The sequence below is a fragment of the Halichoeres trimaculatus genome, unplaced genomic scaffold, assembly GCF_033239565.1.
Source record: "Halichoeres trimaculatus isolate MK-OKI-2021-1 unplaced genomic scaffold, fHalTri1.1 fHalTri1_scaffold_17, whole genome shotgun sequence".
NCBI classification, from domain to species: Eukaryota; Metazoa; Chordata; class Actinopteri; order Labriformes; family Labridae; genus Halichoeres; species Halichoeres trimaculatus.
The window spans coordinates 17,770,591-17,784,347 of NW_027437195.1; the positions used below are offsets into that span (position 1 = coordinate 17,770,591).

The 13,757-nt window shown below is 40.3% G+C and overlaps 1 protein-coding gene across 8 annotated transcripts in view; it reads right to left on the reverse strand.

The window, feature by feature from the left end:
- dlgap2a (discs, large (Drosophila) homolog-associated protein 2a) overlaps positions 1 to 13,757 on the reverse strand; it is a 251,386-nt gene that overhangs the window by 78,755 nt on the left and 158,874 nt on the right. The gene's annotated exons all lie outside the window — the stretch shown is intronic.

Consider the following 13,757-nt stretch of genomic DNA (forward strand, 5'->3'; position numbering starts at 1 on the left):
AAAATGAGAGAGAGGTAACATGAGATCAGTACAGATTTCTGCCATTTTGGTCCAAGAAAAAAGCCAAGAAAAAACACTCCAAGTCTACAAACCACTGCAGCTGCAGTTCTTAAGACACAAAAAGACAGGAAAAGAAGCAGCTGAACTGAGAAAGTGGATGCAACATACTGCACAGAGAAAATGTCAGTTGTCTTCTTTTCCCCTCTTTTTGGGTTGTTTTGGCATACTTCAGTGAGAAAAGGGAAAACATAGCAAGAATGAAAGGAAGAGAAAAGCAAGCGACAGGTAGGAGACCACACTGCCATTTATCCAATGCAAAGTGAAATAATAGCCTATCACTCTCTGGTGCTTGTGTCATCAGTCAAATCCCAGAGGAGAGAGCTGAGGGGTACGGCCTGATAGGTGTCCTTGGGAGACAATCAACAAATGCACCCACCCTCATTTTCCTTCTGTTGGTCGTGTAGTCTTGGATAAAAACCCACTGCTATGTGATTGGCCTTCAAGGGCAGACATTTCACAAACTAACGAAGGAATTTAATTTCAGCAGCTTTAGGTTTATACCTAAAAGTAGTCACAATTTTAACCCTATGTATCATGTAAGCATGATGGGCACTGGCAATGGGCCAATCAGACTGCTTTTTGTGCTCAGGTATTTGATAAACTTGTTCCTCTTGCTTAATATTTGATTGCTATTATGACAAAACATTGTTTTTTCCTAAGTTATTTTAGAAAAAACTTTATCAAGAACACAGCTAGTTGTATACACATCCTATTTGTAAGTGGGTATGATATTAAACTCATCTGAACATCCTTTAATAGTGATGACTAAATAACAATGATTGAGATAAACACCTGTCATTTTGAGGACTCAGGAAAGCAAATGCAAGCATAAGCTATGAAACTGTTTCTGCACTCTAACTTATAACGCCTCTAACCTGCAACGTACAAGCACACAAGTGTGAAATCCAAGCGGAAAGCCAGGGCTGTGAGAAACAAAGCCATGTGGAGGTGCGAAAACTGCAGTTTTCCAATATTCTGCTTGAGGCTGGATGCAGAAAGACCGGGAACTATGTATGGCAGGTCAAAAAATTCAACTTTTACAGCATTTAAAACCATGTTTACAATCTAATACACAAAATGGCTTGGGTCTATTGGCCCACACCACACAGGGTGATTTTTTTCTTATAGTTTTGCAGTTTTGAAGATCATAAGTTTACCCAACAAAAGTACAGCTTAGCTGACTTACAGAGAGGAAACCCTGTAGCTGTTGGTGAAGAGATGTGAAGCCCACCTCTTTCTCAATGTGGCCTCTGTGGAAAATTAGCTTAAAAATGCTGTATCAAAAACAAATGGGTGACATCACTGACATTACATCCATGTCAATGGTCAGATTGAATAGCGGCATAGCACAATGAGGAAAACGCCTTTTTTGTGTGGTTTTGTTCCCCTCTCAAAATACACACTGAGTGAATTGTTTGTTGAAAAACAAGATGTTTTTTTTACTCTATATGTTTACTGTACCACACAGCAATTAATGAAGAGTTTTTACTCTCCACAAAGGATGTCAAGGAGTTTCCGACAGGAGCATCAGAGAAACCCAGCTCGGGATTTTTCAATTCAGGGGCTTCACCCCAAGCACTTTTTTCAAACTCAATATCAGCTTTTTCTTTTTCACTCTTTTGAAGACATTGATAGCACAATTGGTTTCCCATCAACTAGGGCGACATATTGCTCCAGATCTTGCAAGAGAAGAGTCGTCTGTGTTGCCAGATCTTGTGAGTGTTTCTTGCTAACAGATTGGTCTTGGAGTTATTTTCACTGTATTTCTCTGTCCTAAGAACGTTGTCATAATTTTTTATTTTTTTAATACATAAAATGGTTTTTCGTGCATCGTCTACTTTCACAACTGTCTAAGAGTAGGGTATTTTGTGCCAGTTGCCAAAGTTTTAGCTAGTAGCCCCTCTGGACCCCACTGTTCACGCAGTACAAAGTGTTTTGGTGTGCAGCGCCACCTAATAGACACATCATTTTACACCTACATTATGTGAACTCAAGCCTACATATAGCTTCATTTGTACAAATGGTTGTACCTGGACTTGGTACTAACAGTAATTCAGGATCTTATTGAATAGTGCCAGTGGCTTACATCAGACATTGCAACAACCGGAGTTCCCTTTCTCAAAAAACAAGAAATCATCTTTTTTCTTCTTCCATAATGAAGCAACCAAAGAATACGGTTATCTTAAATATGTTCTTGGTTGGCAGATGAAAGGGAACACTGTGTCGTATCAAAGGGACTGAACTGACTGGTGGCCCTGACAGTAGACTACAATAACTGGCACCTATTAAGAGGATATTCAGTAATTTATCACTGGTAATTCCATATTCCCAGATAAAAACCTGGTCACTGATGAGAGCAACTTACTATGCTGAGTTCAATCTGGCTCAGAGTGGATGTCCCCTTTCATCTTCCAAATTAAATATAATTTATTCCATTCAAACTTCCTTAATGAGGTCTAAAGATCTCAACCCCTGAGATGCAGCCCTGCTCCTTTGTGGTTGTCCTCCATCTGTCCAGATAAAAACAAATTCTCCTTGTTTGTCAGTTTACAAGAGGATTTCTACTTGGCAGCCTGATGCAAAATTAATCCGGGCTATCACATGCGTTCATATGGGAAAAAGGATAACACTCCTCTCCTCAGGAGGGAGGTGTTTCTGCAAAGCTGCCAACACCCATCAAAAACATGATATAGACCACAAACAGGCCAAATCAGGAGAACCTGCCCAGCCAAAATCAGCCCTGCTCATGCTTGCATGTAATTGAAGCAGTAGGATGATCGTGCACTATTGATGGATGTGATGTTGCAATTCTGTCTGAAGTTATGTCAATGTCTTCCTCTATGGCCTTTCCTTGACAGCTGACTATTCCTTGAGGTATCTCTGGGAGCTGCACTGAATAAATTATCTGCCAGCAGAGTTATGGCATTTCCTGGGATTATACGACAGATGACAGACTCATCCGCCCTCCATCTCTCCTTCTCATTTCTCACCTCCTCCTCTGCTGATACAAAAGTTTTGTTAAAGGACAGAGAAGCGATTTAAAAAGTAAGTCCTACACAACAGTTTGAAGGTGATTTTATATTAACACAAGTCGGCTTGAAGGAGGCAGCTCTCTTAGTTGGTGTGCAACCTCCTGGCACGTCCTCTGCAAACAGGGAGACAAGTATCTGTGACATCTGTGGACAGGGAGAGGGCTTGTTGTTTTTACACTGATACCTGCACCTGCCATCACATTATCAGCTTTCTGGCAAGGGTGCCAACTGCTTGGATGGACTGCGAGGATGTGGGGTGAATTTAGAAACTGGATGGCATTGAAATTTTATAAAGCAGGAAGACTGCATTATCTGGGAGTATCAGGCTATTAAACTCTGAAATGTTGGCTGGCTAACAGTAATAGAAATAATAATAGCATCTAGCTTTGAAAAAGAAAATCAGGCATCCAACATAATGTATTCTTCACACTCCAGCCTGTGCCTCGTCTCAAGACACTTACGGCTGTACTGACTGCAGTGACAGTCCAGTCAGATATGGTGGTACAATACAAAGCTTTAGCTACTGAGATGTAAATCACGTTTTACTTGTAACATGTCCCAGTTTTCAAGATTCTTAACTGTGTCACTACTTGTCGCTTGCTTTTATATTCAATATACACTCACCAGCCACTTTATTAGGTACACCTGTCCAACTGCTCGTTCATGCAAATTTCTAATCAGCCAATTACATGGCAGCAACTCAGTGCATTTAGCATGTAGACATGGTCAAGATGATCTGCAGCAGTTCAAACCGAGCATCAGAACGGGGAAGAAAGGTGATTTAAGGGACTTTGAACGTGGCATGGTTGGTGGTGCCAGATGGGCTGGTCTGAGTATTTCAGAAACTGCTGATCTACTGGGATTTTCCACGCACAACCATCTCTAGGGCTTACAGAGAATGGTCCCAAAAAGAGAAAATATCCAGTGAGCAGCAGTTCTGTGGGCCAAAATGCCTTGTTGATGCCAGAGGTCAGAGGAGAATGGACAGACTGGTTGGAGCTGATAGAAAGGCAACAGTTACTTAAATAACCACTGGTTACAACCGAGGTCTGCAGAAGAGCATCTCTGAATGAACAACACGCCCAACCTTGAGGCAGATGGGCTACAGCAGCAGAAGACCACACAGGGTGACCCTCCTGTCAGCTAAGAACAGGAAACTGAGGCTACAATTCACACAGCAACACCAAAACTGGACAATAGAAGATTGGAAAAACGCTGCCTGGTCTGATGAGTCTGGATTTCTGCTCCACATTCAGATGGTAGGGTCAGAATTTGGCATCAACAACATGAAAGCATGGATCCATCCTGCCTTGTATCAACAGTTCAGGCTGCTGCTGGTGGTGAAATGGTGTGGGGGATATTTTCTTGGCACACTTTGGGCCCCTTAGTACCAACTGAGCGTGATTTAAAGTCCACAGCCTACCTAAGTATTCACTGTATTCAAATGTCCTCCACAGTCCCCAGATCTTAATCCAACAGAGCTTCTTTTGGATGTGGTGGAACGGGAGATTCTCATCATGGATGATCAGACGACAAATCTGCAGCAACTGCATGATGTTGTCATATCAATATGGACCAAACTCTCTGAGGAATGTTTTCAGTACCTTGTTGAATCTATGCCACCAAGGATTAAGGCAGTTCAGAAAGTAAAAAGGGGGTGTACCTAATAAAGTGGGCAGTGAGTGTAGGTGTGCAGAGTATTGCCAGAGTGTGAGTGAGAATAACAGGGTGAGCAGACACATGATGCATCATGTTCGAGATGGTAAGAGTGTTTACCAGAAGTCTCATTCAGGAGGCTGCGATGCACTGCAATATTCAAACATTGTTTTTCTGCAGTTGCGAGAATGGAGATAGTTACACAGCCGATGTACACTTTGATGTTCCCTTCTGGTCTAGGAGTTGAACAACTGACCTAAATTTGGAGTGTTGGAGAATAATAATTTTAAATGTCATACCACTTTATTTAGTGTTTTTACCAGTGTGATCACCAAATTTGTTGTGTTTAAGGGTCAGACTGCTGTGGAAAATTCTGCTCCCACACACATACAAAAATATTAAAAACCCACCTTATGAACCATGGAAACTAAAGTGCTACTAAGAGACTTGCTTTGAAATTGTACTTTTTTGACAATAACTCCACCGGAAACTAAGACTTTTAAAAACAGGAATCCAAAGTCCTCCCTCGGCAAAAAAGACACTTCCCCTGAACATCTGACTTAATATCTTGAACCAGTACCAGGTCTTTAATATAGTTTAAACCCTCCGGGCTCCATGGTGATAAACATAACTAATACCTGACTCGAGGTGTAGAGGGAAAGGAAGCGCAGCCAGAGGAAGAGGCTCATTTATTAAGAGCCTCTGTTTTGTGCTACTGCTCTGCCTGCGTGCAGAGTGTGAATAAAGGTCGTTTTGCTCCTCTTAACACATTAGCATTTAAATAGCATTATATCTGCTCTGAGTATCACTGACAGCTCCCACTCTTCCCCTGGCTCAGACCTTAACTGGAGTTGAAAACAAAGTTGAAAGATAATAAAGCGCTGGACTAGACTGAGAGATCAAAGGCATGCGACCTTCAGACTGGCAGTGGATAGCATAGTGGCTATCTGCAGCACTATTTAAGGGAGGATTAAGACAAAGGCCGCCGTGAGGAAGAGTCCCAGTTAAGGGGCAGCACATGAAAGACTTGGGATGATGATTTGCAATTATCATTTCAAAGCTGCCAGGCATCAAACACAAAAACTGCTTTTGGACTAAAACTTTGAGGTTAAGTCACGATCCCTAGCTACTGTCAAAGATCATCCAGTGATTTCCAAAATATAAAAAAGTTGGCAATGTTATCAGTGCTTCACTAAACTGTTCTTTACTTACAGGAAAAGTTTGTTTTTTGGAGAGTTAGTCTGTTTGTGAACAACGTAACTCAAAAAGTAACAAATGGATCTTGATAAAATTTTCAGGAAATGTTCAAAATGGAATAAGGAAGAAGTGATTAAATTTTGGAGGTGATCTGAATCACCGTCTGGATACAGGACTTTTTTGAAAGTATTCTCTATCATTGTGAGTTAGGGCCATTTTCACCATGTGTGTTTATAACTCCAACATAAATAGTCGGATTACTTTGCAAAACAATACAAGACAAGGTCACCATAATTTCTGACAGATGTAAAAGTACGATCCAGATCCTGGTAATATTCTGGATACTAAGATCCAGAATATGAAATATGAACTGGGTCATCATCATTTTCAACACTGTCAGGTAACAAATTATGGTACAAACCTGCAACTAACACCAAATTGTAGCAGACAGTCTGCTGAAAGGGAGTATAACATTAAAGTAGGACTAAAGTGTTGGTGACAATCACAATATGCTTGGTGGAGGTCTGCGCTTTTTGACTGCTTTTCTAGTTTTCAAAGACTTGACAGCTAATGCAAACGAAAGCTTTACAACATGTTGTAAAAGAACAGTGAAGGAGGAAAAAGGGAAAAACTAAAACACGAACAGCCATCTACCCAGAATGTGAACTTTGAAAAATGACAAAGATGCTAAAGCTGAGCAGCTAGCATGCAGTAAGATCTTTGGTTGATAAAAACCCTTATTAATTGCAGGAGGATTGCTGGTGTTTTGAGTTCCTAGACAGTGCAGTGACCGGATCCCATCACAACAGAAACTACGTGTATATCTTTCTACAAAGAAAGGTGTGGTGCACACAAACTCAGAGAACAGCTATTTGAATTTATCGTCAATATTCATTTTCAGACAGGATTAGTTAAAATGTAATGTCAATAAACAAAACATGTTTTAGATACACCTAGAAAACCTAAGACATTCGTTTGAGGTTTGCACAGTAAATATGTTGGCTGAATTGCTGCCACTAATCATTTCATGTCACAAAATCTCATCATTCATTTTACAACACATCCTATGCCGACCTGTATCATTTATCATACTTCTTCCTTACCTCCTTAAAAAAAATACAAATTATTTAATTATTTATTTTTATTTTCTGTTTTCAATCACTTGGTTGTTTTTTTGTTTCTTTATTGTGCTGTTTCTGGATTTCCTCTCAGGGGATCAACAAAGGAGTAACTAATCTTAAATGTCAACGCAAAGAAAATATAATTTAAGAGGAAGTAATAGAAGATTTTTTTTCTTCCTGAAACAGTCTTGTCCAGATTTTCTGCAGCTTCATTTCCACTGACCAAACGAGAGCCACACTCCCCTTTTCTGAGCAAAACAAATCAATAGTACAGCTTTCTTATCCATCTCCCAAAGGTTAAATGCAGTCTCCTAAGAATTCTGGCCTTTCTTAAAAAAATCAAAGGAAAGGGGATTGTGTCCTCTGCCCTCAGGGCAAATCACCAATGGTCTGAGCTATTAGATTGGAGAAGGAGGCGACGGTTAAGCAGCAAATGTGTCAGCCTTGCGAGCCTCACGGTATCCAGCACAGCAGCTCAATTCAAACTAAGGCTCCAGCTTACGGCTTTGGCATATATCCTGCTCACTTGTCTGTCCAAGTGACAGCACAGGACGATTCATGCATACTTTACATTTCAAGTGTGAAATGCAAGATGAAAATGAATGTGACGCATTTCAGTCTCTAATGCATTACTTAGATGACTGAGCTATTTAAAAGTGCTGCGGCAATTTAGAGCCAATCACTTGTCACTGGCATTTGTCACCGTCCGCTGTTAGAGCATGATACCTGAAATGCACATGCTCCTTTGATGTTTGCTGCTGTGACTGATGCTTCGTCCTGACACATGAGGAAACAGCTCCACTCTCCTGACCTTGAAATAAACTTGGAAATCAGGATGGGGTAATTTTGTAAGAAGCCGTTACCACTGAATCAAACCCAGATTTATATGATTAAGTGACACACTGCTTTAGATTTTATGATTCACTTTGTCACCAGTACTGAAACTTTAAAAAACAGTCCCTGTGTATCTGTGAGTCACGCATGACAGCTGAAACTGCTCTGTCACAAAGCTTGTAGTTCATGTGGCTTTTATTTTGAAAAAATCCGACTAAGTGTCCCATTGCATACAGAAGGATATCAGAGTGAAGCATTGCTGCTCTTCAGGGAGGATGTGCATTTCTACGAGCATGAGTTATGACTGCAGACAGGAGAAGAATATTACAGGTGACTTAGCCCAACTGAGGGAACTGATGCTAAGTTGCTAACCAAGTCTGCCTTTCAACTAGGATGTAAAAGAAGCAAAGTGGTCAATTTAACTCGAGTATTTCTGGTTTAAAAATTAATATAAGACCATGGAGGATTTCAAAACCAATGGTTGACGACCACTTAGGTAACACTTTATTTCAGAGGTCTGCAAATTTCATCACACTCAGGTAATAATTAAACAAAGTAATTTCTTATTTCTTTGAAATTACCCCGGAAATTTCATGAGAATTTGGTTAAAATTAGCACAAAACTTCTGAACAGATTGTGTTTTGCAGTGGGCCTGTACTCGCAGTGTCTATCATAATCAGGTAAGGCCACTTTCCAACCCCACTCTTGGTGAATATCATATCTGAAGCCTTCACTTGTATCATGTAAAACATTACAGGCTTAATCATAAAGGTTTATCATTTAACATGTGATCTCAATTATGAATATCAACAAACTGGGTACTAAAGAACATGGTGAAATTAAACAACAAATAGCTAACTATCAACTGCTTATTGAACTACTTACTTAACATTTCAAAGGTAATTATCAGTGGAAACAATGAACCTAACTTCTGTTTTCAAGAACTAAGCAGCAATTTATCACCCGCTTCTCTGGAAATAGGAGAAATATTGGGATACTTTTAAAAACATTTTGTGGTGGGTTGTGATTTAACTTAAAATAAATTATTGGCTAATCGTCACCTTCTTGCCTTTAAATTTGGAGTACATTTCAAAGAAACTGGAAAAAAACAGTAACCTGCCAATTGTGACTTGTGAGAATTGATTTATGGACATTATTTTAAAGAAGTTATGAGCTTATTTCAAAGAAATAGAAAAAACATTGTCTAATTATTACATAAGTGTGATAAAAGTTGCAGACCTTTAGAGTAAAATGCTACCTCTACCTCTTGTCACAGTCTAGGAGGTCACCATAAAAAAACAAACTGTAAAGATATTTTATGGTGGTTAAACCCGCCATCATAGCTTCATTAGAATTGGAGAAGTAAATTTCTTTTAAGGATGCATTCAAATCAAAATCAGCATTCAAACTTAAGATATGGACTCCATATGTCAGTGCAAAAGAGACAATATATTGATGCCAACGTACACCAATGCACATGCTTATGTTTTTGAGCATGCTTGGCATTTCTCACCACAGCCTGTGGCAGTCCAGCTGCATAAGCTGCACGTGGCAAAACCGACACGCTCAAGAGGATGTAAGAGATGGCAGCCAAAGACCTCCCCTACTTCACAACCACCTTCCTTAGCAGTCAAAGCCTACACCTCACTATCTTTCTCCCAGCGGGGTAGAAGTTTGCTTGGAGCACAGCGGGAGAGATTATAGCACGGAGGAGCTAACGCAGGCAAGTGGCTATCATCTACTGAGCTCTTGTAAACAACCTCAATGATTAAGGGAAGACCATTTGTAAGTGAGGGCATATTTTGGGAGCTAACAGATACAGATACAAAGACATGATAGTCAAAGAGAGAACAGCACACGTGCATATTCCTGCATAAAGGAGTTCTGAACGTAAGTCATCATGCTCAGCATTAATCCCTTCAATCATGATTATGCCATTGGCAGTCTGTCCCAACAAATGACAAAACTACAATTTCTGTTCTCGAACATCCAATTTCACCCACTGAGCGGCAAGCTGACGGCAGCCATAGTATTTAGCTGCAGAGAGATTATAGAAGCCAGATAAGAAGAAGCTGCTGAATGTCTGAATACTTATCGTAGGCCCACTAATGATGTAGAGTGTTATCTGCTGCGCTCAGCTCCCCGCTCTCTCAGTGCCAGTCAAAGTGGGTGTGGAACGATAGGTGACAGAGAGAAATTTAACAAAGTGTCAGGCTCAGCATTCCTGGTTCCCTACCAGAATGACAATCCGTCAAGCTTTCAAACTTTCTTTGGTTTTTCAATTTGAACAGAAAAACTAAATGTTTGTTTGCGGTTGATGAAAAAATGTCCTATACAACATTAACACAATTGTGAGACCCACATGATACTACAAAGCAAATGGGCAGTTATTTTTTATTTATTTATTTGTTTTAATTCATTTTTATTGTGTGTATGAGCTTGTTTAGTGTTGAAGTGCTAAGTATTAATATATCTTGTTGTTGTGGCTGCCTGTTACAGCAACTGTCTTTTCCTTGCCCGTTTCTTGTAATTTTTTAAATCTCTTTTTCGTCATATCTGCACTTGGAGTGGGTCCTTACTTTGTATGGTTCATTTGTTGGTCATGGACACCAAACTGTTTTTATCTTCAGTGATATTTTTTCTATTTTTGCTCCTGTGTTTGTCTGGAGATCCTACATGTAACCATGGCTGCATTGTTTACACATGAAATCAGCTGTTAGCAGCCTGTAGCATGTCAATGGTAACTGGTGCAAGGCCTGATGTTTCCCACAAGGTGAGTAGAAGGATGTGAGGATGATGTGCTGGTTCTCAGGTGTGAACTAAGAAGTGATGGCATCTACCTGTTCTTCGTTATTGGGAATGTAAGAGCTATCTCCAATAAGATGGACAAGCTAGCCGTGTTAACCCAGCAACAGGGGGAATACCAGAAGGCAGAGTAGCATCATGCTATTCACAGACATGGCTAACGGAGCTAACAATGGACATGAACACCACATCGGTGGGACTCCGACTGCTGTGAGCAGACAGGAAAGACTGAACAGACTGCTGAAGAAGCTCAGTCCTGGACCCTGTGGAGGTGGAGGCTGGCTGAACTGGACAATGATGGACAAGCTGTCAGAATCTATCTTGCTATGTAACTTTTCGCACTTTCTATACACTTTCTTACTTTTGTTTTCTTTACTGCTGCTGTGACTCCTGAATTTCCCATCAGAGATAAATAGAATATTTTTTTTTTATCTGTAATATACAGTGTAATATTCGGCTCACATGATTCTATCTCTGTATTTCTGGGTGTGCAAAAGTAACAAAACAGTGTATAAATGTAGAGACACTGATGTATGAAGTCTGCGAGAGAAACCAGACATCTGTTCAGTATGTGGGTCACTTTTGTTGAGGTTTTGTAGGTTGATCAGTAGTCTTTGAAGTGCTGCACTGGATGAGTTTTCTTGCTACGAATTCAGCAGGGTGACCACCTGTAGCCTGCTGAAATGTTAACTGTGTGAGAGTGCAGAATATTATTGAGTTTATGTTTCCTACAGCATTAACATACATTTATTGCAGTTAGTTTGAGTAAACATGAGTGTGAAGCACACATGCCATTCAGCAGACAGGGACCAAGTAGCCATTCTGAGCTGATGAGCTTGTATTTCTGTATTCTGAAAGATTTGGTGTAAAAGTGGTCATGAAAACCCATGCAATCCTGGAAATGTTATTATTGTAACAGAAAAAGAAAAGGCCTTTATGCACAGTGTACAGTGAAATTTAAGAATACTTCACCCAAGGGCTAAGTTATTGTTTTTCACATAAATGCATAGAAATGAGATGAGCAGAACCAGCAGCACAAGAAAACAATTTGATTGGCTTTAACACTTTGTAACACCCCGTATGGCGTTTGTTAGCATTCGTTCCCAAACAGCAGGGGGCAGTGTCTCACAAACACATGCCTATCATACTACTAAAACTAGAGTAGAAGTTCTTTACACTGTTCACAACATTGTTTTTTTTGCCAATTACTCCTCCGTCGAATGTGACCGCAGTTTCACATAAGAAACTGTTCATCACACAGTTATCTTGGTGATCTCTGTGTGATGAATCATTCCAGTAAATGCCAGTATTTTTGTACTTCAGACAGGAGGAGCTCCTGTTCATTCATCCATCTCTGTGAGGAAGTTAGAAACAGATGTGTGCGACACATACATTTTCTGCTTGAACAGGACCACACGAGGGGGTGAGGCTGCTGAAATGACGTCATTTGTCTGCAATGTTTTGTGCTTAACCAATAATCAAGCTTAAGCACAAAAAATTCAGGTGTCTGCAGTATCATGTCAAACAATGCATCAATGTGCAGTACAGTAAATACAGACAATATTGTATGTTGTTCATTGTATGGTAAATATGGTGGTAAAAATATAGTGCACTGCTAAAAATGTGACTAGTCCATAGTAATGGAAACAAAAGATGAGGGTGGTGTTGTACAGTTGACAATATAAAGTTTTGCAAATCTTAATCTTGTTTCTCATCAAAGCAATGATCTCCTAAATCTATACCTTTATCAACACCTCTTTTCATCTACAACTCCTACAGAATTCAACCAGGAGTTCTTCAATACCCCTGCATAATCTCGTGTCAAATGTTGTCGATAGCCTTTACATGGAAGAATCATGAATCCTGTGGAGCCAGCCAGCTCTATGAATAAATCATGCTGAATGTGAAATTCTGCCACAGGAAAAGCCCTGCGAGTATGTGTGTGTGTGAGACACAAAGAGAGTATGTCACTGCTTATGTAACAGCCAAGACTGCATTCCCAGGCGACTTGTTAAAGGAAGCCTCAGAACTGTGCCTGGTTGCCACGGCAACACGCTCTGAAGTTCCCATCCTTTTGGTTGTCTGTGCAGCCGCTGAGAGTTTCAGGACAAAATGAGAGATGATTAGATATTGTCACCCTGTTATTGTTTGCAGAGATGACGTGAGTAATAAGTGTCAGGTGTTTTTAATGCTCACTGCAGCAGCGATACATGACTTTTGTTACAGGTTCAAGTCCCTCTCTGGTCCCCTGAGACAATCCCATCACAGAGCTGATTTTAAAAACTCTACAAGGTCCCCTGGGCCCCGCAGGCATCCACACACCTCAGGCTAGAGAAGACAATTGAAACCCTTTTCCCCTCTAATGTAATTTTCCTCTCTGCAGACCACAGCAGAGAACAGAGGGTGGAGGCTAGGCCGTAATAACTTTTTGGATTTGGAAGTGGTACAGATAGTTCAATCTGATCTTTATCTCTCACCCACTCCCCACACACCCCACCTTCTTTTTTTTTCGAAGTTGTTTGGAACATTGGAGGATTCAAAGTCAATGTGTCTAATGGTTTGGACTGATCTGTACGAAATCAGATTGGAAAATTCAGAGTACTGTGACTTTTAGGGTCGGAAACAAAGGGTTCTGGTAGAGTTCTGTGCAAAATTGTGCAATAATTACAAGAAAACCCCCAAATTTAATAAAAAAGTCCAGAACGAACTAACACTGCAACATAGACAGCAACTTCGCTCACCAAAAAACAACCACTATTCTCTTCTCTCTGTCTCATTATGTCATGGTAAGTTAACCACCTTTTGTTCTTTTGGCAGTGTGTGCAGGTGCCAAGTCCTGCTTAATAATGGGTATTAACATACATGTATATACAAACTGTTCTTTCAAAAGATCAAATTCAATGCAGAAGTTTACCAGGAAATTTTGGAGGGCTTTGTGCTTCCTTCTGCTGACAAGTTTTGTGGAGATGCTGATCTCACTTTACAGCAGGACTTGGCCCCTGTCCACACTGCCAAAAACTGGTGGACTGACTATGATATTAATGGTTCAGGG